We start from the raw sequence: 26,328 nt of genomic DNA, 5'->3' as shown, positions 1-26,328 counted from the left end.
ATACATCTTCCAACATTACATACAGTGGCAAATCCAAGTTTGAGGACCTGATATTTTTACAACTTGAAGGTCTTCTTTAAAAAAAAAAAAGTGATGGGGCACCTGGGTGGCTCAATCAGTTGGGCGTCTGACTTCGGCTTAGGTCATGATCTCACAGTCTGTGAGTTCAAGCCCCATGTCCGTCTCTGTGCTGACAGCTCAGAGCCTGGAGCCTGCTTCACATTCTGTGTCTCCGTCTCTCTCTCTGCCCCTCCCCTGCTCCTGCTCTGTCTCTCAAGTCTGTCAAAAAATAAATAAACATTAAAAAAAGATATTTTTTAAAGTGAAAGTTAGGGGCGCCTGGGTGGCTGTTGGTTAGGCATCCAACTCTTGATTTTAGCCCAAGTCATGATCTCATGGTTTGTGAGACTGAGCCCCACATCAGGCTCTGTGCTAACAGCATGTGGCCTGCTTGAGATTTTCTCTCCCTCTCTCTGTCTCTCCTGCACTTGGGTGCACTCTCTCTCTCTCTCTCCTATCAAAATAAATTTTTTAAAAAAATTAAATTTTTTTTAATCTTTTAAAAAAGTAAAAGTTATGCAAAAAAAATTAAATATGGGACTAGATCATTATTTGGAGTAAAAAGATTAAATCACAAAAAATTAAAAATTTATAACTCTAACACCACAAACATCATAAAATCCAGAAAAATACATATACAATTGTAACTGACCTCATGACATACTTCTATCTCTCCTATATCTTTGTCTGTATATTCTGAAAATTTATACAGTATTAATCTTACGGCATACATAAGAAAATTAAAATATATTTTTAATTTGCCACTATATTATATTGAGGTACAGGAACAGTATAAATCAAATTCCTCTAATATAACTATATGTTATATATAATATAACTAATATAATATGTTAACTATATGTAGTTTTGCTTCTTGATTTTTTTTTTCTGGCTGTTTGCTTAGCCAGTGGCAATTCTGCGTGCCTTTTCATCTGGGACAACCAGATATTTTTTTCCTGCCACATGGTAATTCTAAGAAGTTTGAAATCCCATCAAAAAAGAAAACGTATTATGACTTCACTCATCCATGGAATTTCAGATACAAAACAGACGAGCCTAGGGGAAGGGAAGGAAAGATAATATAAAAACAGGGAGGGGGACGAAACATAAGAGACTCTTAAATACAGAGAATAAACTGAGGGTTGCTGGGGGGGGGGTCTGAATTGGGGGATGGGCTCAATGGGTAAAGGGCATTAAGGAGGACACTTGTTGGGATGAGTGCTGGGTGTTATATTGCGCTATGTGCTAACTAACTTGGACATAAATTAAAAATTAACTAATTAATTTTTTAAAAACTTGAAAAAGAAACTCTATGGTACATTTATAATTGTACACAGCATTCTGAGAGATAACCACCGTCACAGATTTTGTGTATATTGTGTTTTTTTTTAATGATATATACGTGTATGCCCAGAAAGTAGTTCGGTTTTACTTAATGTTGAACAATTAAAATGGGATATCTTATGCTAAAAAAAAATTATACACATTATACACATTATCAAAATCAAAAAATTATACACATTATCAAAAATAATCCTTACAGGGAGAACTTCCGTTGTGATGAGGCTTTAATGAAAACCAAACCCTCCTTTCAAAACTTTTCACATCTGACTTTTTAAAAGACATTTCTGATTATGCTCCTTCTCCACCACCTACTTGCTGTTTGTTGTTACACTACCAGGCACATTCATATTATGATGCTACTTCTGGCCCTGAAGTGAATATTTCACAGAGTTGGGTGTGCCGGCCCAGTGGGCAGCAGCAGTTTTCCTAGAAGTCATTCTTTCGCGAGAATGGCTAAAAATAACTATACACAGAAGGGACTGCGAACCACATAACTATATCCCTCTAAACCCAAAATAAATGCATCTCCGATTCAACTTCCCCTTGCCAGAACCCAAAAATCCCTATAGCCATTTCAACACCACTCAACTCAAAGGGAGGTGCGATGGGAAGGAAGTCAGAGTGGAAGCAGACCATGTTATTTTATGTATTTATTTATTTTTGTAAAGTTTTCAAAACCACAACCATGTAACCACATTGCTAAGTTTTACTTGGCTTCAGAGTAAATCTGCCTTTGGTTGCAGGACTGTTAACATCCTCAAAGAGGCCACCTTCTTGCCAGTAAAAAGGCATTTGCAGAAGCCTACAGTCATTCAGACCTGAGGTCTGATTTACTGTAACAGCCCCTGAAGTTTTTCTGATTAGTCACCTATCATCCCAGCGCACTTCACAGGACATCCAACTTCTTTGGCTGTCCTGAAATCTGGCAGTGTTTCGTATTACTGATATAAATGGGTCCCTTTTAAATGGAACCTAGAAATGTTTGTGATTGTGAAAGCCTTGTTAGTGGTAACGTATTCGGATGTGCATTGTCCTTCCAAGCTCATTTTGCATCTTTATTTGAAGAAAGCAAGCCATGAAAACAGAAAATGGATGCTGACCAGAATGAGCATCAGCTCTTTCTTTGCATGGGGTTCTTAAAATAGTCAACATTTGTCAATAGAAATGAAATGCGTTATATGAGAATGCAGCATGTGTAAGCCAGGTATCGTGCAAACAGTTGGTAGGAACAGGTCATTAAAGATTTCAAGAATCATCAGCTTTTGTCAGTTTTGTTTCATCATCTATCAAATGAGAAAGCCAACATGTCCTCATGAACTAGCTGTCCACTGTTGGGAGAGCAGAACTCAGATCTGCTGCTTTATAAGCCCATAGGTGCCCTTGGGGATGAGTTAAAATAGCATCCACATAGTGTAAAATTAAAAGACATGTTTCCAGTTATAAGCCCATGTCTTCTTCTTCAAAGAAAACTGAAATACTCTGGGTTCTAATGAGAAAAAATGGCAAGGGAGCTTGGTGTAGCAACATATTATCTCCCTCACAGCAAGCTCACCAGCCTCAACGCTCCCACTGTTACCTAGTAAGCTAAGGAAGTGGCGATCACCATTACCCCCTTTCTAATGATGGTTTGTCCGGACCTGTGGACCAACCAGAATCTGAATGAGGAGACTGCCCAGAGTGTGAACATGCCTTAAAGCCTCGTGCCTGGTTAGAGTCCTGCTCAGATGCTCTCAGATAACCCCCATAAAATAGCACTCATATTCCCATGCTTCAGATAAGAAATCCTGTCGACCTAGAAGCATTTGGTGCAGTAATTAATCTCCCAGAGGCTAAAAGCTGTGGCATTAAATCTGTGTTCAGGTTATAGAGCTACAATCATGTGGAAAAGTTCAGTGTCCTTATTTTAACACTTACTCTAGGAGCCATGCTGATACCTCAAAAGATTTAATTAAGTTTGATCTTTTATTAGCTAAGGGGAAAGATGAAGACAAAACAGGGATATGGTAGAAAGAGAAAAAAGTCCCAGTTCAACATTACCCAAATTATCCATATTGTATGAGAACATTGGAAGGATTACTTCTATCAGGGTAAGCACCATTTCAAATGCTATTATAAATTGGTCAAATCTAAGAAGGTAGATCTGTTTTTGGACTTTCAGGGATGTTCTTGGTGATCAGAGTAGCCTTATAGGTATGAAGAATAGTGACCATATTTGACATGTGATTTCAGGAAAGACAATCTGCATTAATTGGGCACTATATATATATATATATATATATATATATATATATATACACACATATGTATATATATATACATATGAATATATATATATATATACATATGTGTATATATATATATATAGTCTCACTACTCATAGTACTTCACAAGGAAGCTGATATATTCAATATTTTACACACAAGAAAACGGAGGCCAAGGGAATTTAAGCAACTTGTCCAAGGTCACAAAGCTAGTAAGTTACTAAGCAGGATTCAAACCCAGGCCCATCTGTCTACACCATGTTACTTTCCTGGAGCTCCTAGCAGCCCTCGTCCGTCCAATTCAATCTTAAGTATCAGCTCCCATCTGCTGGGTCCAATCCTTGAACTTCCTCATCATGAATAAAGCCTTTATCCCACAAGTAGCGAACTAAGATTTTAAGTTTGAAAGAAAGACTATCTTCATGTGTCACTTTACATGAAGGTACAAGTGTCTAAGCTTACAAGTGTTTCTCTGAAGGGAGTTTGGGTAGGAATAACGATCTTATAGTAAAGATTGCTCGTGTCTGCGCAGCACTCCGCAGAAGGCTTCCCAACCCCGGTAATGACTTGGTTTAGGCGGTCAGTCAAGATCCTATTCCCCTCTCACTGCAATCAGGCCATGAGCTACGACAATGTCAAACAGACTTTGAAGCCACACACTGAACATGACAACCTGGGTCCCTAATAACTGTGTGGACCAGAGCCACCCATTCCTCCTACTCTCATTCCTACCCCTACTACAAGCCACTCAGCTTCCTGGAACACGCAGTCTACACTGTCGTGTGAGTAACAAATTTTTATTTTGTGAGCACCATTGCATTTTAGGGTGTATTTGTCACAGAAGTTTAGCCTGCCCTAAATAATCATCATCATCAATAAATGTTAGTTTCATTCCTGCCCCCATTCCTGGAATCTCCCATTTAAAATCCTTCAAGGTTTCTAGCAATTTTCTTTAAAGGCTTAGAGCTTCTACACAGCATTAGAAATCGACAGCAACAGTAGATATGACAAGATAGTCATTTTTTAAAACAATTCCAGTATAGTGGACATACAGTATTAAATGAGTTCCAAGTGTACCAGACGGTGATTCAACAATTCTATGTATTATTCAGTGCTCATCTAGATAAGTGTACTCTTAATCCTCATCACCTATTTCACCCATCTCCCCACCTACCTCCCCTCAGGTAACCATCTGTTTGTTCTTTATAGTTAAGAGTCTGTTTTTTGGGTTGTCTCTTTTTTCCCTCCTTTGTTCATTTGTTTTGTTTCTTAAATTCCACATTTGAGTAAGATCATATAGGATTTATCTTTCTCTTACTTATTTCACTTAGCATTATACTCTGAAGCTACATCCATGGTGTTGCAAATGGCAAGATTTCATTCTTTTTTATGGTTGAATAATATTCCATTGTATAGAAATACCACATCTTCTTTACCCTTTCATCAATCGATGGACACTTGAGCTGCTTCCATAATTTGACTATTATAAATAATGCTGCAATAAACATAGGGGTGCATATATCCTTTCGAATAAGTATTTCCATATTCTTTAGTAAATACCCAGTAATGGACTTACTGGATTACATGTTGATTCTATTCTTAATTTTTGAGGAACCTCCATACTGCTTTCCACAGTGGCCACACCAGTTTGCATTCCCACCAGCAGTGCATGAGGTTTCCCTTTTCTCCACATCCTCGCCAACACTTGTTTCTTGTGTTTTTGATTTTAGCTACTCTGACAGGCATGAGGTGATATTTTATTGTAGTTTTGATTTGTACTGCCCTGATGATGACTGATTTTGAACATCTTTTCATGTGTCTGTATGTCTTCTTTGGAGAAATGTTGTTCATGTCTTCTGCCCATTTTTATATGGGTTATTTGTTTTTTGGGTGTTGAGTTAGTTGTATCAGTTCTTTATATATTTTGGATACTAAGCCTTTATTGGATATAGCATTTGCAAATATCTTCTCCCATTTAGCAGATTGTCTTTTAGTTTTTTTGATAGTTTCCTTTGCTGTGCAGAAGCTTTTACTCTGATAAAGCTTCAATAGTTTATTTTTGCTCTTGTTTCCCTTGCCTCAGGAGACATACCTAGAAAAATGTTATTACAGCCGATGTGAGAGAAATTATTACTGCCTGTGCTCTCTTTTGGGATTTTTATGGTTTCAGGTCTCACACTGAGGTCTTTAATCCACTTTGAGTTTATTTTTGTGTATGGTGTAAGAAATTGATCCAGTTTCATTCTTTTGTAGGGGTCCAGTTTTCCCAGCATCATTTGTTGAAGAGACTTGTCTTTTTCCCATTGCATATTCTTGTAAAGGTGGTCACTTTTATGATTAATAATATGAATAATAAAAATATATTCAAAATATAAATTATAAAATCAATCCTCTTCTTCCTTCTACCTCATTCCTTACCAGGCATCTAGGGTAAGGTTAGATCTACTAAGGAGAGATCTAACCTGGAAAAAAAATGAGTATCTTTCATTTGATAGCAACCCAACACCTGAAAATAGAAAAGAACAATATTCCCTTTCTACTAACTAAACCCATAGACGGTATCTCTCCTTCCATTTTTATCTCTCCACTGGAGAAACTTACCAGACTCTCCATTTTTAGATGAGAAACTGAGGCAGAGTTTGGGTTCTTGGTTTATAAATAGTGAGTTTGGAAATTCTAATTTGACTTGTTTTCAATTATTTTGGTCATGTCCTCCATTACCTGTACAGTTTCCTATGATAAATGATCCAGGATAAGTAAATCCAAGTACAGCAACTAACACCTAGCAGCATAAATTCTAAAAGACACCTTGTGCATGTCAGTAAGCTTGAAATTTTGTAAGCATTGGTTCCCAGGATTGATCTCAAAAGCCCACGTAACCCATAATGCAGTGGTTTTTCCAAGCGTGGTTCCTGAATCAGAAGCATCAGCATCAACTGGCACTTGTTAGAAATGCAAATTCTCAGGGCCCAACCCAAACCTATTAAATTAGCAACTCTGGAGTGTGGACTAAGCCAAAACGTTAATGAATTTTCATAGTATACTAAAACACCAAACCTTTGCAATCAAAATAGATTATAGCAAGCACACCTAGAACCCAGGTTTTGGTTTCTAATAACAGTCTCCAAAAAAAAAGGGGGGGGGGGGGGGGGGAACCAGGGATCCTCAGAGAAATGGCTGATTCTAGGACTGAGATAGGAAATATACAAGATAAGCCTGGAGTGCCAGAAAGTAAGGAAGAGCAGTGGGGGAAACCCCCACAATGATGAGAATATATCAAAGGGACAGAGTAGCCAACAGAAAGAGCTCCCAGTAGCCAAAGCTGGTACAATTTGAGCTACAAAATAAAGAAATATTGAATCATAACCCAAAGTAGAAAATAAATATCCATGAATCCATATTGGCATAAATAAATAAATAAATAAATAAATAAATAAATAAATAATTGAATAACTGATTAAATAAATAGGAGATAATAAACTAATCTCCTGTGCAGAAGAATTCCAAATAATTTATGCAGATACTCAACCCTCAGAGAAGTAAAGCATATCTGCTCATTCCTTAAACATGAGCTACACATACTGACTTCTTTCCAAAGATGACACTATAGCATGGGAGGAGAAAAAAAGTAACTTTATCAGAAACCTGATAAACATTTTGATAGCCAGGTGATCAACATCAATATTGCATGATGTGATGAATATGAAACCTTACCTCTGTGATCTCCTTCCCAAAACACATAACCTCAGTCTTAGCATGAGAGAAACATCAGACAAATCCCGATTCAGGGTCATTCTACAAAAACCTGATCAGTGCTCTTCAGAACTGTCAAGGTCATAAAAACCAGGGAAAGTCCGAGAAACTGTCACAGCAAAGAAGAGCCTAAGGAGACACAACTAAATATAATGTGGTGTCCTGGATGGGATCCTAGTATTGGAAGTCAATTATCAGCCTCTGCCACACTGATTCCTTAATACATTAAATTTTATCTCTACTCTTGTGACCATCTAACATAAAACAAAATATGACTTAGCATGACGGGGTCATTTTTGGATGGCATCACAGAGGCTTACTGTTTGCACCAATGAGGTTTTTACCTTTCTTACTTTTTCAACCCTGAATTCAAAATGTTCCTCTTATTTTAACACTTCTTTCCCCCAGTAGCATGGTTTTTCCAATACTTCTCTTATTTTATTCTCCTTTATTTTTTTTTAATTTTTTTAAATGTGTATTTACTTTTGAGAGACAGAGAGAGACAGAGTGCAAGCCGGGGAGGGGCAGAGAGAGAGAGGGAGACACAGAATCCGAAGCAGGTTCCAGGCTCTGAGCTGTCAGCACAGAGCCCCACGCGGGGCTCGAACCCCCAAACCGTGAGATCATGACCCGAGCCAAAGTCAAATGCTTAACTGAGTGAGCCACCCAGGTGCCCCTCTTCTCCTTTCTTTTGTTTCCATGTTTTCTATATTTCTTCTGTTATGGATCACGCTAAGTGGACTGAGTTCTCACCAAGAAGCGAAGGGCCCGGTCTCACAATGACCTCCCTGCTCCCTAAAAGAGCCCAGACTCCAATTCCAGGGTTGTGATCCACTTTCACCCAGAGTACCCTTTTCCGGACTAAAAGCTTCCACACAAGAGACTGGAGGCAATAGAGCCCTCCATCTAGCTAGCTGATTGGATCTATGTGATGGGGTCGTGAATGATTTTGACCTAGGTCCAGAGTCTAAATCCCCCAGCCCCTCAGTTGCACTCCACTGGAACCCAGGGTAGAGGGTGTGGTGTCAAGAAATTGTCCAGGAAATTGTTGATCCCCAGATGGGTGCCACTTGGATGGAAGGGAGGAATCACCCTCATCCTCTCATGTTCTAACCCTCCCAAAGGCCTACAGGGAAGCAGACTGAGTGGGGGCCATGGATCTGGAGGGAGGTGGGGGAACCCTTGGTTTGCTAGCCAGCCATCCCTTCTGCTAGCCTGACAGGTGACAACTATAAATGACCAAGAAGAAAGATGTCACTGGAAACAAAATCAAAGAAGATTATTACCTACAGAGGCCATTTACCTACAAGAAGTATGTAAAATACAAACATTATACTCAAAAGATAAGTTACAGCATTGACTAGACACTTAAAAAAAATGACCGACTTTTTCATTTCCTTAAATAAAAAAGTCACCCAGTATACTTTTCACATGTTCATGTTTGAATTTGCCAAAGGCCGTCTGCACGCTACTTTTCAGAGGCACTTCGCAAGGCAAGATATCTCCAACAAACCTGCAGGTGAAACGAATGGTGACAATACAGGGCTGGAAATGCAGGGTCTATAAAAGTAAGGACTGCTCAATGTCAAGATATTACTGATATTATTCTTTCTAGGAGAAGGGACTTGCTTTTTGAAAAGAAAAAGTGTCAGCTAATATACTTCAGATAAGGATGCAAAGAAAATTTCAGGTTCTAGGCTTTGCAAAGAGACTGCCATAACTCTAAAATCATCCTGGAAACATTAAATCTAATGAAAGATCAAAGTTCCGTATTGTGTTTCTGTTCCTTACGGGAATAACACTATGTCTCCCTACCTAGAAGTGGGACCATAGGTGGTTCACTGGTTAATTTTGTGTTTCCAGACCTCATTTTCTCATCTTTTTTAATCCTTCAAACCCTCATTCTTCTTCAATCAAAATTACAATGATAATTTCACTAATTTACTTTTAATTTTGCTCAGTGATCTTTGACACATGACATAGCAAATCAGTATCCAGAGGAAAGGAAACGTCCTTACTTATATTCCCAAGGCCTAACGTTGGTCCCTGGCCTCCAGAAGCTCACACTAATGGTGGAGAAAGTGAATGTGCTGGGGGAGAAAAGATACCACAAGACCATCCATCACTGCATGATTTATAATAAGATTGCAAACAACCTCACTGTGGAAAATAACTTAATAAATATGACAATAATTAGTAATAAGCCATGGCATTGCCATATGGTAAATCATCATATAGCCCTTTAGATTAAGGTTCATGAAGAGTTTAATAAGCTAAGAACATCTCATGTTTTAATATAAAGTAAAAAAATGAGGACAAAATGATATTTGCAATGTGGTCACAGTTATGTCAAAGAAAAAGTCAGGGAAAACATAGCAAACTTTGATGGTGTTTGGGTGGTGAAGTTATGTGTGACTTTCTTTTCTTTCTCTTTTTCTATGTCAATGATTGTTAATTTTTAGAATAACGACATCTAATGAAGCACTGTTTTATATATTTAACTCATTTAATCTCTCAAAAACCCTACGAAATAGTTATATTGTTATCCTCCCTCTGTAAAAAAGAAAACAGGAAAAGAGAGTTGAAGTATATTTCCCATTAACACATAGCTGTGATGTAATGGTCTAGTAGTAGAGTGAAGGAGTAATTGAATATGTCTGCAGGACTAGATTGTATCCCTATAATAAGTGTGTATTACTTTCTAATGGAAGCCTTAAAATAACTTTAAAAAAAATAAACAATTACACACAATTTGCTACAGAAATTCAAAGGAAGAAGACCCTCCAGCCTAGGAATCAGGAAAGTTTTAGAGAGGCTGAATGGGATTTAAATATGCACTAATTTTTTTTTTTTTTTTTTTTTTGAGAGAGAGAGAGACTGAGAGAGAGCATACACGCACTAGTGGGGGAGGGGGAGAGAGAGAGAGAATCCCAAGCAGACTCCGTGAGGAGCCCAGTGCAGGGCTCCACCCCACAAACCGTGAGATCATGACTTGAGCCAAAATCAAGAGTTGGACACTCAACCAACTGAGCCACCCAGGCGCCCCTTAAATATGGACTACTTACAGGAAGGGCCCGTCAGGGGACGGAAAAGGAAAGGAGGAGCTAAGGCAATCAAACTTGCAATCAATGACATGTAACAATGAAGAGGCATAATTTTTATGCCTAGTGTTCATATTTTATTCAGTGTCTTGAATCATCTTCCGTCTCCTGGGAGAGTTTACTCTGCTCCTACTCTGCTCCTGCTTTTTTCCCAAAACCCAAAGCCCTTTCAGAAAATGTCAGAACTAAAAGGTACCATTCAAGCAAGGATCCCTTCTGCACTATTCTTAATGGGAAGCTCACCTCTTTTCTAAACAGCACATTTTGTTTTCAGAAAACTGTAGTTAGTAGAACATTTTTCTTTATATTTGGACTTAAGTTTAACTCTCTATAATTTCCTTCCATTGGCCTGGTTTGCCCCTGGATTTAGAGTAAAGCTAAATACACCTCAGCTCCAGGGTGCCCTGTTATCAAACTCGTCTTGATCTTTTCTTCTCCAAGATAAAAATCTTTGGTTCCTTCAACAATTTTCCATGTGACTTGATGCTCAGATCTTTCCCACCATCACCCGTTCTTTTCAGAAACCACTGAGGTTGGTGAATGGTCTCGTTAAAATGATTGCCCAGAACTGAACAAGACCCTCTAGTGACAAAATGGTGAAATGATTACCTACCGCGACCTGGGCTCTATCTATTAATGTAAGCCAACTTAGGGGCCTTCTTGACACTTTGCCCCATACGACATGTCATAGGTCAAAATCTCTGGACTTTTTTCACATAAATCTATGCGTCTGTACTAATAGGATTGGATAATATTAGAGTCTGTACTAATACGATTCAATTTTTCCAACCTAAATATAGATATTACTATTCTAGTCAACAAACTAGAATGTGGTGGTCCCGGAATTGGGGGTTGGTATTGGTCCTGGTATTGGTATTACTTTCCAGAACAGAACCAACACTGGATCATTTGGCTTGGGTATTGAGGAAGAGACAGGGAGGTTGCATCATGGCATTGCAGATATAGAGGGTGAGTGTTGGAGTGGGTGAAGTATTTTCTGGGGCTATATGCGAAGGTCCAAACAAATCTACCTTTCCCTAGTAGGCTAGAGGAAAGACATATACTTCTTTCAAGAGCCTCCTGAGCCCACAGAGAGCACTAGACTATCTCACATTTGGAGAGGGGCAACATCTGTCCCAGTGTGATGAGCAGGTCATGAACACACGCTCATCCGTGATGACAGTGCCACTGATTCAAGGCAAAAGTCGGGAGGAAAGATAAGAACAATGTCATGACTTTTCGTGAAGTTAGATGTATTCAATTTAAAGGATGATTCTTCATTCTGAGATTCTGTCCTCACATGTTTCGTATTAAGTGTTCTTTTTTTGTGAGATAAATGGTTGAGTTTACTTTTACAAAAGTAGTTACTTAGCAAATGAAAAGGAAGGCAGGGCAGAGAAATAGAAAGAAATTTAAATCTTCCTGACATTAATGACTGCTTTTCTTTTAATGTTTTTTTTTGTTTGTTTTGAGAGAGAGAGAGAGAGCATGAGCTGGGGAGGTGCAGAGAGAGAAGGAGACACAGAATCTGAAGCAGGCTCCAGGCTCTGAGCTGTCAGCACAGAGCCCGATGGGGGGCTGGAACTCACAAACCTCGAGGTCGTGACCTGAGCCGAAGTTGGACACTTAACCAACTGAGCCACCCAGGTGCCCCTCAATGACTGCTTTAAAGATCAGCTCTTGTCTGAACACCACCCTATAACAATATGCATAATAGTTTTGTAAGCCAATAACTTCCCTGATTGTTTAAACCAATCCAAGTTGTATTGTTGCTATAACCTGGTACAAGGCACAGAGGAAGGGATTTCAGCCCTTGGTTAAATTAATGAATGATCTCAGCCAAATTCTCCATGTGGCCTTTGAACACTGGGGCACAGTTCCCTCGCTTGTTTGGTTGGCAAAGCTCTACGCTAGTTATTTCCTTCCTGCTGCCTTTTCTATGCTCTTTTCTGCCACTGGAGTTCCAATAGAATTTCCTTGATATGTAACACACATCCAGTCACCTATTACTTGAGTAGTTTAAGTTCCAAGCATTGATCCACCTTGTCCAGAGTCATTCTAAGCTTTACCTTAGCTGCCATCAATAGGATTCTCTCCTAACCACAGGCTTGGGGGGCCACGGGATTCTCACATGATGTAGCAGAGACTGGCTGAACATAGCTATTGTGTTCTTCTCTTTTCTGGGCACACAGATTAACTGTGTTTCCTTGTTTCCCTTTAGTTAGGGGTGGGTGTGTAGTCAAGATCTCCTAGAAGATGGCTAGAAACCTAAGGCCTTCAAGAAGTAGATGTGTTCCTCCCCCTTCTCGGTCTCCCTCCGCTGGCTGGGCACAGAAGACAGTGAGGCCCCAGGGGATAAACGAGCCACAAGATGGAAGGAGGTTGGGTCCATGCATCAGCTCATGGAAGAAGGTCGCTTACCAACCTGAAACATGTGCCTTGGTTTGTGAGAAATAAATGAGCCATTGTATGTTTGGGTTCTCATTGTTCCAACAGCCAACAGCATCCTAACTAATAAATCTGGCTTGCTCATCATCTGTTTCTGCCCACCAGCTCGGTTTAATCTGTTCTCTCTCCATTCTGCATTACCTTGGAGAAGCAGGCTCTTTTATGGCCAGGGCCTCCAGTTTTTCTCCTCTTCTCCCCAACTGTGGGCGAACACTTTCCATGCAGCCACCTCGAATCAATCTGCACGCTTCACATAGGAACTTGTCCAGAGGAAGTCCCCAACTAATCTGTCCTCTTCCTGCTCTGTGGGGCAGAGCTGAGCCTCAGAGATCAGCCAGCATGCTTCCTGAGCCTCTCTCTTTACTTATGTGTGTCCCTTCTCGAAAGCTTTAAATGACATTAATGAGGTGCCTGGGTGGCTCAGTCAGTTAAGCATCCGACTTCGGCTCAGGTCATGATCTTACAGTTCATGAGTTCGAGTCCTGCATCAGACTGTCTGCTGTCAGTGTCCACTTTGGATTCTCTGTCCCCCTCTCTCTGCCCCACCCCACACTCTCTCTTTCTCTCTCTGTCCCTCTCAAAAATAAATATTTTAAAAAACTCTTAGAAGAAAAAGGAAATGAAGTTAAAGATCAGAAAGTGCTAGAAGTATTAAAAGCACCAGCACAGGGACACCTGGTGACTCAGTTGGTTAAGCGTCCGACTTGAGCTCAGGTCACAGTCTCGTGGTCCGTAGGTTCGAGCCCCGCGTCGGGCTCTGTGCTGACAGCGTGGAGCCTGGAGCCTGCTTCAGACTCTTCTCTGCCTCTCCCCTGCTTGTGCTCTCTCTTTCTCTCTCTCTCAAAAATGAACATTAAAAAAAAAGTACCAGAGTAGGGCCTTACAGATGCCAGTTCGTGGTCCTGAACTCAGCTGTCTCCATCAGAACTGCCTGGGAAGACTTTTGTAAAACAGAGATTCGGGGACCTCACCCTCAGAAGTTTCAATCTGATGTTCAATCTGATCAGTATTTTTAATGCGTCTCGGTGACCTTGATGCATAACCACTGCGCTAGACCATGGCGTATCAGGGTCAGCAGCAGTGCTGGCAAATATCCACGACAAAGCCTCCCGAGATGATCGGTCAGAGAAGAGGGAGGAGGAGCATGGGATTTGCAGTCCGACTTGCACCTGAAAACAGACTCTGCCAGTAACAAGTTAGGTGACTGGTAAACTTACTTCATGTCTCCAAACATCCCCCAATTGTTAAGGGGGTTTAAATAATGCCACAATAAGAAAACTTAAACGAAATAATGACTATAAAGTCCCTGGTATAAAGAGCAAAATAAATTGTAGGTATATGGAGGGATGGGGGGGGGGGGGGGGTGGAGCTACAAGTCGATCTGTAGAGAGATGACTGATGCGACAGCTTCCATACCTAGAAAGAACAGGATCTGGAGGAACAGTCGTTCAGCATCTTCTTCCTCTTGTGGATCCCATGAGCATAAAATATTTGGGGGCTGGTTTTGTGCCTGCTGCCACTACTAGAAATAGCCAGCAGAGAGAGCTATTTTGCCCCTGTCTGATATTTTGAATCTCACCACAGTTGGGGTTTTTCCCTCTCTCCTTCTTTAAAGAAACAGAAAGTGGAGCCAGGCCCGCTGTCTGATCCTGGAAAACTTCCTCGTGCAGACTGGGCATAGGGTGATCTCAGCATCCCCTGAGTGCAAAACAGGCCCCGTTAAGGGCAGGTGGTCCCCTCCTGCCCTTTGCCCTTCCCAGGGCTGGGCCCTCTGGCTCCTCTGCTTCTGGAGAAAGCCCTCTTCACAACACCCAGGACCTCAGACACTTCTCCCCCTGGCCCATCCATTCCCACGCTCAGCCCCAGGCCCTGGCTGACTGCGGGTGCGGAGGGCTGGCTTTGAGTCCTCTCTGGCTGAATAATCCTGTGCTCTCCACCGAACCTCTGAGCCGCAGTCTTTTGGCCTGCACAGCATCCGTTCACAGCGTTATCATGAGGGATAATGAGATAATACATGTGAAAGGGCTTATAATTGGCAAGCACCAAGCCAGTGTCCCGCATTAATGTCAACATCTAGCAGGAGGCCTCAAGCCGGCATCACACAAGTACCCCTCCTTCTCCACCACCCCTCACCCCTATTCCGTCCCCCAAGGGACGGGGAAGAAAGCTAAAGAATTCTTCTGCTCGGTTTAATTCATTTACCCGCGTTGAAGCCCAGGATGTTTATGCACACACCTGAAAGCCCCGTGTGGTCACATCGGTCCCAACAGGTCTGGTGATTTCTTCTTTGTAAATCCACAGTGAACTGGAAGGGCGGGCGGGGTGGGGTGGGGGTGGCTCTTGCGACAAGAAGACTCAAGCTTAGAGAAAGGGAACCTTCGGGTTAAGAAAGTGATCCTTCAAGACCCTACTAGGAGTCTCCCAAAGAGCTTTGAGATCAAAGAGAAAACGTCACTTTGGTTCTGGGCCAGTGACAAAAGACATGAACCGGAAATCTGGAGCTTTTACGTCCAGAGCTGCGCAAGCCTGGGGGGAGAAAAGAACATCCCACTTTACTATGCCTCAGGTTCCTTGCCTGGAAAATAGAGATAATAACAACCTGCCCTTCCCAGGGCTTCACAGGGTTTTCAGGAGGGTGACACCAAATTATTGCAATAACAAAAATAATGTTTAGCACATGTCAGACACCGTTTTCAGTGTTCTACACTTAAATCTTCAGAACGACTCCACGCGAGAGGTACTATTATCCCCAATTTCTAGACAAGGTAGCTAAACATAAAGAACAATAGCTTTAAGAGTGCTTATCAATGACTGTCATGATGAATATACAGCAATTGTGTGACAGCTGCATGCCGTTCTCATGCATATCCATCAGACTGGGGAGGCTCTCCCTCCAAAGACCAGGCAGCAGAAGAATCTGGAGGAGGCTGCGAGGCTGGGTCCCAGAGGAACCTGGGAGGCTTCCCTTCAACCGCCACTACCCCAGCCCCCACACTGGGCCAAAGGTCCCATCCCTTAGCTAGACTTGGAATGTAGCACTTATCTGTGACATTGGGAATTCTCAGAAATGATAATGAGGGCAAAGAGGGTTTTTTCACCTTATTTTTAATTTCTAAGAGAGAGGGAGAGAGAGCACGGGCAAGGGAGGGACAATGAAAGAGGGAGACACAGAACCCGAAGCAGGCTCCGGGCTCTGAGCTGTCAGCACGGAGCCCAGCGCCGGGCTCCAACCCATGAATCTGGGAGATGGTGACTTGAGTCAAAGTCAGACACTTAACCGACTGAGCCACCCAGGGGCCCCAAGGTTTTGATTCGTTATTTGTCAGGCACTGTGCTAAGTATTTAATAGGCATTGTTGTTGTTTTTTAACAATCTTTAGGGCTATTGATACAGCCATTTTACATTGAAGGCTTAAAAAACTAAGACTCCAGAGAGTGGTCAGCAAGCAATAGACCAGGTGCCAGGCACCTGTTTTTGTAATTCAAGTTTTAATGGAACACAGTGGTGCCCATTCATTTCAGTATCGTTTGCGTTTGCCTTTGCGCTACGACAGCAGAATTGAGTACTTGTAATAGACCACCTAAGGCCTGTAGGCCTAAAGTATCGCTTGGCCCTTTAAGAAAGCTTACCACTCCCAGGGCACTTGGGTGGCTCAGTCGGTGAAGACTCTGACTTTTGATTGAGCCCCGTGTCGGTCTCTGAGCTGACAGTAGGGAGCCTGCTGGGGATTCTCTCTCTCCCTCTTTCTCTGCCCCTCCCCCGCTCACACATGCATGGGACCAGCTGTGTCCCTCTTTCAAGGTAAATAAACTTAAAAAAAAAAAAAAGGTTCACCAATCCCTGCTTTGGAACCAGACTGCCTGTACTTCAGCTCTGGCTCCACCTTTTATCAACTGTGCAAACTTGAACCAAGTTATTTCTCTTCTCTGGCCTCTGACTTCCTCATCTATAAATTGGGGACAATAATAGAACCTACAGCGAAGGATTGCTGTGAACCTTGCCATTAATACACTGGTTTGCAAAGTATGACCTCACATATGATAGCACGTCACCTGGGAACCAGAAATGCAAATTCTGCCCCACTCCAGGGCTACTAAATCAGAAACTCTGGGGCCAGGCCCAGCAATCTGGGGATTCCGGAAACCCACTGAAATCTGAGAACCACCGACACTATATTGAAAGCCATTGCGTGCACTAAGGGCAAAGGTCTGCTGTTATGACTGAAAGGGCGGGCCTATGCCGGCCGACTCCATCTTGTTCTGTGTCCTTCACCTTGACCACACCTCCTCCCCTTGAGTAACCCCCCCCCTCACCTGTCTAACAGGACTCGGACCCTTCCCCAGCCAATCGGCTGAGGCCACAGCCGTTACCTCACCAACTGCCCCTGGGCCCCAATAAAACCTTTGTCCTTTTGAAACTCACTCTCTCTCCCTGGTATCTCACCGCTGCGTCGGTGCAGGTAGGGGATTGAGCTCGAGCTAGCTCGAATAAAGGTTCTTTTGCTTTTGCATCGGACTCGGCTCCCTAGTGGTCTTTGGGGATCACGAATTCTGGGCATAACATTTGGGGGCTCGGCCCGGGATCCCCAAGACCCCCGAGGGACCCCCGACCCGGAGAGCCTGACTGGCCACGGTTAGTGTCTGTCTGTTTGTTCTGTCTTTTCTGTGTGAGCTCACTTCTGGAGTTCTGGTAGTGCCCGACGCGGTCTAAGTGGACGCACTGGAGGACCACGGGCCGGGAGTTTCGGAAGACGTTCCGATTCTCCCTTCTGGAGGGACGTGGAATCCCCTCAAAGGTCTGAGACGAGGCGGGTCGCTCCCGCTGGTCGGCGTGAGGCCGTCGTCTTTGGAGGGACGTGGAATCCCCTCATCGGTTTTGGAGGGACGTGGAATCCCCTCAAATGTCTAAGCTAGCTTTCAGTTTTGCTTCCATGGAGTTGGAAGATTTTCTAGGGGCCCTCTGTTTGTCTGTTTTTGTGTTTCTCTGTTTTGTTCTGTGGACTTACTGGACGGACGTTATGGGACAGACTCAGACTACTCCTCTAAGTATTATGATTGATCACTTTAAGGATGTGAGGGGAAGAGCTAACAACCTCAGTGTGGAAGTCCGAAAGGGTCGGTGGCAGTTTTTTTGTTCTAGCGAGTGGCCAACTTTCAATGTCGGATGGCCACCAGAGGGGACCTTCGACCTCCCTACCATCCACCGAGTCAGGAGTATCATCTCTCAGCCTAAGACGGGCCATCTTGATCAGCTCCCTTACATTATCACTTGGCAGGACCTTGTAGAAGACCCACCCTCTTGTCTTAAGCCCTTCCTAGCCCCGCTCCCTCCGGAGCCAAAACCCATTCTTGCTTTGCAGGGGACAAAGAAGAAGAAAAGTCTTATCCAGCCTTCAGCACCCCTCTACCCTGTCTTACAGTGGGGTACTGAAGAAGAATTAATTTTTCCTCCCTCGTATAACCCCTCTAGGATGCCGGAAGAACACCATCCTCCCCCTCCGGGGGAGGCAGACGCTGTTCCGAGAGCGGGAGGCGGAAATGCTCCAGTGGGAAGCCCGCCCTTCACCAGACAAAGGGCTCAGAGGGAGCAATCCGCCTCCGCCGCCGACTCCACTATTCTGCCCCTGCGAGCCACCGGACCCCCAGACGCGGAGGGGAACCAGCCCCATCACTATTGGCCTTTCGCCACTAGTGACCTCTACAATTGGAAAGCTCAGAATCCTAAGTTTTCCGAGAAACCGGCAGGGCTTATTGATTTATTAGACTCTGTTCTTTTTACCCATCAGCCCACGTGGGACGATTGCCAGCAGCTTTTGCAGGTCCTGTTCACGACTGAAGAAAGAGAAAGAATCGTCAACGAGGCCCGAAAACTAGTTCCGGGCACAGACGGGAATCCCACCACCAACCAGGCTCAGATAGATGCCTCCTTCCCCTTAACTCGGCCCCAGTGGGATTTCAACACGGCAGAAGGTAAGGAGAGGCTCCGGGTCTACCGCCAGACTCTAATGGGGGGTCTCCGAATGGCTGCTAGAAAGCCAACCAATTTGGCCAAGGTAGGAAATGTACAACAGGGAAAAGATGAATCTCCGGCTGCCTTTTTAGAACGGATCATGGAGGCATTCCGTACCTATACCCCCATGGATCCAGAGGCTCCGGAAAGCAAGGCAGCTGTTATCATGGCCTTTGTAAACCAATCGGCCATAGACATTAGGAGAAAATTACAGAAAATAGATAGACTAGGAGAAAAAAAGTCTGCAGGACTTACTGGTGGTAGCCGAAAAGGTATATAATAACCGGGAGCTTCCTGAGGACAAGCAGGCTCGCGCCATGGCGGCTGCCAGCAGTAAGCAGACTCGAGACCTGGCGAGAATACTACTAGCTACCACTGCTGACTCCCCTGAAGAACGAGACCGCCGTCTCTGGCAGCTGGCAGACGACGCAAGAAAAGGTAAAAGAACCACCAAGGGGGGGAAGCAGAGGCTGCAGAAGGATCAGTGCGCATACTGCAAGGAGATAGGGCATTGGGCCCGAGATTGTCTGAAAAGGGCCGGCGGGAAAGGAAGCAAGACTGATCGAGTAAAAGTCCTAGAGCTAGATGAACTAAGTGATTAGGGGAGTCGGGGTTCGGACCCTCTCCCCGAACCCAGGGTAACTCTTAAAGTGGAGGGGACCCCTGTTGACTTCCTTGTCGACACCGGAGCACAACATTCGGTCCTCCGCACCCCACAAGGAAAACTAGCCAGCAAGAAGTCCTGGGTACAAGGGGCAACTGGTATGAGCCAGTATTCATGGACTACCCGAAGAACAGTAGATTTGGGAACGGGCCGGGTATCCCACTCCTTTATGGTAATACCAGAATGCCCCTACCCGCTGTTAGGACGGGACTTACTGACCAAGATTGGAGCTCAGATAACTTTCAGACAAGGGGGGCCTCAGGTCACCGATGGCAAGGGCCACCCCATCCAGGTCCTGACCATGAAACTGGAGGATGAATACCTCCTCCACCAGGAGGCGCTCCCGAGAGAGGATAATATAGACAGATGGCTACAAGAATTCCCCTCGGTTTGGGCAGAGACTGGGGGGGGGATGGGACTAGCCGCTCATAGGACCCCAGTCCTGGTAGAGCTCAAGCCAGGAGAGAGTCCGGTAAGGATCAAACAATACCCCATGTCACAGGAGGCCCGGAAGGGGATCCAGCCACACATCCGGAGACTACGAAGTCTAGGGGTACTAGTTCCTTGCCAGTCTGCCTGGAACACCCCCTTACTGCCGGTCAAAAAGCCTCACACAAATGACTACCGACCGGTACAAGACCTCCGGGAAGTAAATAAGAGGGTCGCGGACATACACCCAACTGTTCCCAACCCATATACTCTCTTGAGCTCCTTGGCGCCCTCCAGGGTCTGGTATACTGTACTAGATTTAAAGGACGCCTTCTTCAGTCTGCCGCTGGCACCCCAGAGCCAACCCCTGTTCGCCTTCGAGTGGCATGATCCGGAGGAGGGCTACAGTGGGCAACTCACCTGGACACGGCTACCTCAGGGATTCAAAAATTCACCCACCATCTTCGACGAGGCACTACACGAGGACCTGGGTGAGTACAGAAGGGAGCACCCTGGCCTCACCCTCCTACAGTACGTAGATGACATCCTGATTGCTGCTGACACGGCCAAAGACTGTGAGCGAGGGACCCAGGACCTGCTGGCTACCCTGGGAGCTTTAGGGTACCGGGCATCCGCGAAGAAGGCTCAGATATGCAGGGAGAGGGTAAGTTACCTGGGATATATCCTGGAGGGCGGACAGCGGCGGTTATCAGATGCCAGAAAAGAAACTGTCCTAAAGATCCCTACTCCCACCTCCCGAAGAGAAGTGAGGGAATTCCTAGGATCAGCCGGCTACTGCCGCCTCTGGGTTCCAGGTTTTGCTGAGATCGCCAGGCCCCTATATGAAGCTACCAAAGAGGGGAAAACATTTAAATGGACTGAAAAAGAAGAAATTGCCTTTAATCAGTTAAAAAAGGCCCTCCTAAGTGCCCCAGCCCTGGGCCTACCAGACATTATGAAACCCTTCCACCTCTTTGTAGACGAACATAAGGGAATAGCAAAAGGGGTTCTAACTCAAGCCTTAGGCCCCTGGAACCGCCCAGTGGCTTACCTGTCTAAGAAACTAGACCCAGTGGCTGCCGGCTGGCCGCCATATCTAAGAATTATTGCGGCGACAGCACTCCTAGTCAAGGATGCAGACAAACTGACCCTAGGACAGGAGATCTGGATCACAACCCCACACGCCATTGAAGGGGTCCTGAAACAGCCTCCTGATAGATGGATGAGCAATACACGTGTGACTCATTACCAGAGCCTCCTACTCAACCCTCCACGAGTGCGGTTCCACCCCAGTGCAGCCCTCAATCCTGCAACCCTGCTGCCCGACCCTGACCTAGGTGCTCCACTACATGACTGTGCGGGAATCCTGGAACAAGTACATGGATTCCGGATGGACCTGACCGACCAGCCCCTCCCCGATGCCGAGGCTACTTGGTTCACTGATGGCAGCAGCTTTGTGCGAGATGGACACAGGTATGCGGGTGCAGCGGTGGTCACCGAAATGGACACCGTATGGGCGGAGGCTCTACCCTCCGGAACGTCAGCCCAGCGAGCGGAGCTCATAGCCCTCACCAAGGCGCTGATGCTGGGAGCTGGAAAACGGCTTAACATCTACACAGACAGCCGTTATGCATTTGCCACAGCTCATATTCATGGGGCAATTTATCAGGAGAGGGGGTTACTGACGGCAGAAGGACGGACTATAAAAAATAAGCAGGAGATACTTAACCTGCTTACGGCCTTATGGCTTCCTGCCAAGCTAGCCATTATCCACTGCCAAGGGCACCAAAAAGCTGATAACCCAGTAGCTAGAGGTAATCGAAAGGCTGACCAGGCAGCCAAGGCAGTAGCCCTTACTCCAGTCCCCACCATGACCATACAACTACCAGACCCGGGAGACCCAGTTTTACCAGACCAGCCCAAATACTCCCAGGAGGAGTTACAGCGGATCAAGAAACTCCCCATGGCCCAGGAGATAAAGGGATGGTGGTATACACCTAACAAGGAGCTCGTGCTGCCAGACCGGCTCGGAGTCTCAATATTAGAGCACATGCATCGGTCTACTCACATGGGGGCCCGAAAATTAAAAGACTTAATCCGACATGCCGGAATCAAGATTCACCAACAGGACACCAAAATAGAGCAAGTTGTATCTGCCTGCAAGACCTGCCAACTCACCAACGCGAAAGCCACATCAAATAAAAAAAGAACCAGGCTCAGAGGCACCAGACCGGGAGCCCAATGGGAAGTCGACTTCACTGAAGTCAAACCAGGAAAGTATGGTTATAAATATCTTTTAGTATTTACAGACACCTTCTCTGGCTGGGTGGAGGCATACCCAACCAAGGATGAAACGGCTCAGACGGTGGCTAAGAAGCTACTAGAAGACATCTTACCCAGGTATGGTTTTCCTGCCATGGTAGGATCAGACAATGGACCAGCTTTTATCTCTCAGGTAACACAGGCAGTAGCCAAGGCGGTGGGGGCAAACTGGAAATTACATTGTGCTTATAGGCCCCAGAGCTCAGGACAGGTAGAAAGAATGAATAGAACCCTAAAAGAGACCCTTACCAAATTAACCATGGAGACTGGCGGGGACTGGGTGACTCTCCTACCGTACGCCCTTTACCGGGTTAGAAACACTCCTTACACTCTGGGTTTTACTCCCTACGAGATCATGTTTGGCAGGCCACCCCTGTTATTCCCAGCCTTCGAGCTGAACTTCTTGCAGAGTTTAAAGATCAAGAACTTTTTCTTTCCTTGAGAGGGCTCCAGAGGGCGCATGAGGATATTTGGCCGCGCCTCCGTGCCATCTACGAGGCTGGCCAGACCCCGACACCTCATCAGTACAAGCCGGGAGACTGGGTCTATGTCAAGAGGCACCACCGAGAGACTCTCGAGCCGCGCTGGAAGGGACCCTACATTGTAGTGCTGACAACCCCCACCGCTCTCAAAGTAGACGGCATCGCGACCTGGGTCCATCACACCCACGTTCAGCCAGCGGACCCCTCCTCGATCCGGAAGGACTTCGTCACGCGATGGGCCATCAGTCGGGACCAACACAACCCGCTCAAGCTCAAGCTCAAGCTACAGCACATTCGACCCACCTAATATTGGTAACTCTGTTAACTCTGCTTGTCATTGCTCATGCTACCGGGAGTCCCCACACCCCCCAAAACATCACCTGGCAGATCATAGATACCAGCTCAGGGACAATACTTAATTAGACCTCCCAGAGCCACCCCAGGGACACATGCTTCCCAGAACTTGGCGTAAACTTCTAAACTCTGTTCCCCTTGTCACCATAAATGCAGCCGGACCCATGATTGGGTCCGTAAGTTACATGACAAGGGGGGAATGAAAGGGCGGGCCTATGCCGGCCGACTCCATCTTGTTCTGTGTCCTTCACCTTGACCACACCTCCTCCCCTTGAGTAACCCCCCCCCTCACCTGTCTAACAGGACTCGGACCCTTCCCCAGCCAATCGGCTGAGGCCACAGCCGTTACCTCACCAACTGCCCCTGGGCCCCAATAAAACCTTTGTCCTTTTGAAACTCGCTCTCTCTCCCTGGTATCTCACCGCTGCGTCGGTGCAGGTAGGGGATTGAGCTCGAGCTAGCTCGAATAAAGGTTCTTTTGCTTTTGCATCGGACTCGGCTCCCTAGTGGTCTTTGGGGATCACGAATTCTGGGCATAACAATGACTACATCTCATCAATCTCTATGTGTTTTGTGGGTTTGTCTTGAAAATCAGCCTTAACGTCAAAAGTCAAGTGACTCAACTTGGACTTTTCTTTTGTATCCACCTAGTACCAAGAACACTTTCGGTGCTTATACAGTGGTTGAACAGTTTCTTTCTTTCTTCCCCCCCCCCCCGCCCCCAACCCTTCGGGTTTGTTTGTGCTTGTCTTTATTTTATTTATTTATTTTTATTTGTCGTCAAGTTAGCTAGCATACAGTGTAGTCTTGGCTTCAGGAGTAGATTCCAGGGATTCATCCCTTACCTACAACACCCAGTGCTCGTGAACGATTTCTAAAGGAGAGATTGTTTTCCTGGGATCTATGAAGCAGAAGTGGCCTGGGGTACGTGGCTGGGCCTCAACAAATCTTTGAGTCCCCTGAAGTTATGCACAAATGTTTGCGCGTACAGCTTTGCGTTTTTCTCTGTGGATGCCCCAATATTTTCATCACATTCTCAAAGATTCCCCAGTATTTTAAATAGCACTCCTCTAGGACACAAGCAGCCATGGGTTAAGACAAAGAACCCTAAGTGCCATTGTATTGAAATGAGGTGCCCTAGGGGCGCCTGGGTGGCTCAGTCGGCTGAGCTTCAGACTTAGGCTCAGGTCATGATCTCGAAGTCCGTGAGTTCAAGCCCCGCGTCGGGCTCAGTGCTGACAGCTCAGAGCCTGGAGCCTGTTTCGGATTCTGTGTGTCCTTCTGTCTCTGAACCTCCCCCATTCGTGTTCTGTCTCTCTCTGTCTCAAAAATAAATAAATGTTAAAAAAAATTAAAAAAATAAAAAAGAAATGAGATGCCCTAGAGCAATCCTTAGAGCACAAGGAGCCACAAAATAGCCTCCTCTCTTCTGTTCTCTATTTCCCCTTCTCTGCCCTTGCCCAGTCGTCTCCACCCTCCTCCTCCTTGATCCTCTTTCTCCTTGGAAGACTGCTTCTCTTTTTCCAGCTGCTAAAGAACGTGGGGTAGACAACTCTGCATCACATCATGGAGATGGCTATTTAATTTGAGATGAGTGTTATGTTACTCATTGCTGGGGGGGGGGGGGGCCCTTTGATCCACCAACATTTGCTTCTTTTATCCCCATGTAGTGCATACATTAGTGCCCTGAATGCTTCCTGGTCTTGTTGTCTTTTAGATGCCATCAGAGATTATTTATTCGGGGAAAGCAGACGGATATCTTGTTTAATGTCAAAATAATTACTATTTGGTTGGCCTGATAGTTTATTTACGCTTCCAATGTTAGTATGTTTACATCAAAAGAGCAGTGCTAAAATTATATTTTATCTGTCAAAGTAAACAGGATAGGACAAACAACCCTTTTTAACCCAATTTTTCTATCTGAGGAGTTGGTTTATTAAAATGGTTAGAAGATAACGGAACCAACTGGGAATGGTCATTCAAGTTGAAATGCACAGCTGCGTGTTTTCTATTTGTATAAAAAGCAGGAAAGAAGCAGTAAACAATGCTTTAAAGGAGGAGCAGCATAACGCAGTGGTTCAGGATAGACTTTAGCTCCAGTTTCAGATCTCAGCTAATAATCCCAGAGATAATGTACCCGCTATTTCTCTTTTCAATGAATCACCGTAAGCTAGTTCATCTACGTGGAAGGGTTCCTCCAGCCACACACCTTTATCTTTTGCATTTAGCAACTTTTATTGCTAAACTAGTTCTCTGTTTTACCGAAGAAGTACAAGGGAAGAAAAGCTCTCTTGGCAGGTTGCCCCCACTAAGGCACTTGGGAAGAGCCACAGGGGATGGGGATTCTATAATCTTGGCCTCCAGTGGGACCCATTCTGGTTATTTTGACCTTACTCTTGTGCCTTATATGAGTTCTTTATTTTTCATACTGACTGCAGCCTCCTATCACAATACATACGTATTAGTACATGCTAATCCATTAATCTCATCAATTTAGATTGCTTCTAGTGGCTTTTCAGCAGTTTTGCTAGCTGTTTGATAGAATACATGTGTTCGTTTAAACTCCGGTCTGCTGTCTCAAGTTCAAGTTATATTCTCTAGTTTACTATGGCTCATACAGACTCATCTTTCTTCAAGCTGTCATTTTTTTAAAACACTTCTCTATATCCTGGGAGGAATGCATTTAGAAATGGCTGTATTTGTGTGCTAGGTTGCCAGGTTTGGGGTTTGTCCCAGATCTGAGGGCTTTGAATTTCTCTCTCTGCCGTGGAAAGAATCAGGACTGGAAAAGAAGGCTGCCTGAGCCCATTATGTTCCCAGAAAGTAAGACAGAGTGGGGCTGGCTTCTTAACTTCCCCAAAGTTCCCTGGCAGGGGCCCAGGATCCCCACAAAACATATGCTCTGTCTTGCACAAATTAGATGGCATTCTTGGTCCACATGGCAGAGGACACACATTCCTACACAAATTCCTCGCATGTGTCCGGCATTAAAGATCTGACAACACTGATGTCCTATTATTGCAACACCAGGAATTTCAAAAATACCAACATTCAAAACTGGGCTAGGCTGGGCACGATACTAGGCTACGATGTGTCAATCT

Source organism: Panthera leo, chromosome C1 (assembly GCF_018350215.1).
Source record: "Panthera leo isolate Ple1 chromosome C1, P.leo_Ple1_pat1.1, whole genome shotgun sequence".
Classification (NCBI taxonomy): domain Eukaryota; kingdom Metazoa; phylum Chordata; class Mammalia; order Carnivora; family Felidae; genus Panthera; species Panthera leo.
The sequence above is the reverse complement of the archived record's forward strand: the minus strand, read 5'-3'. Positions refer to the sequence as shown.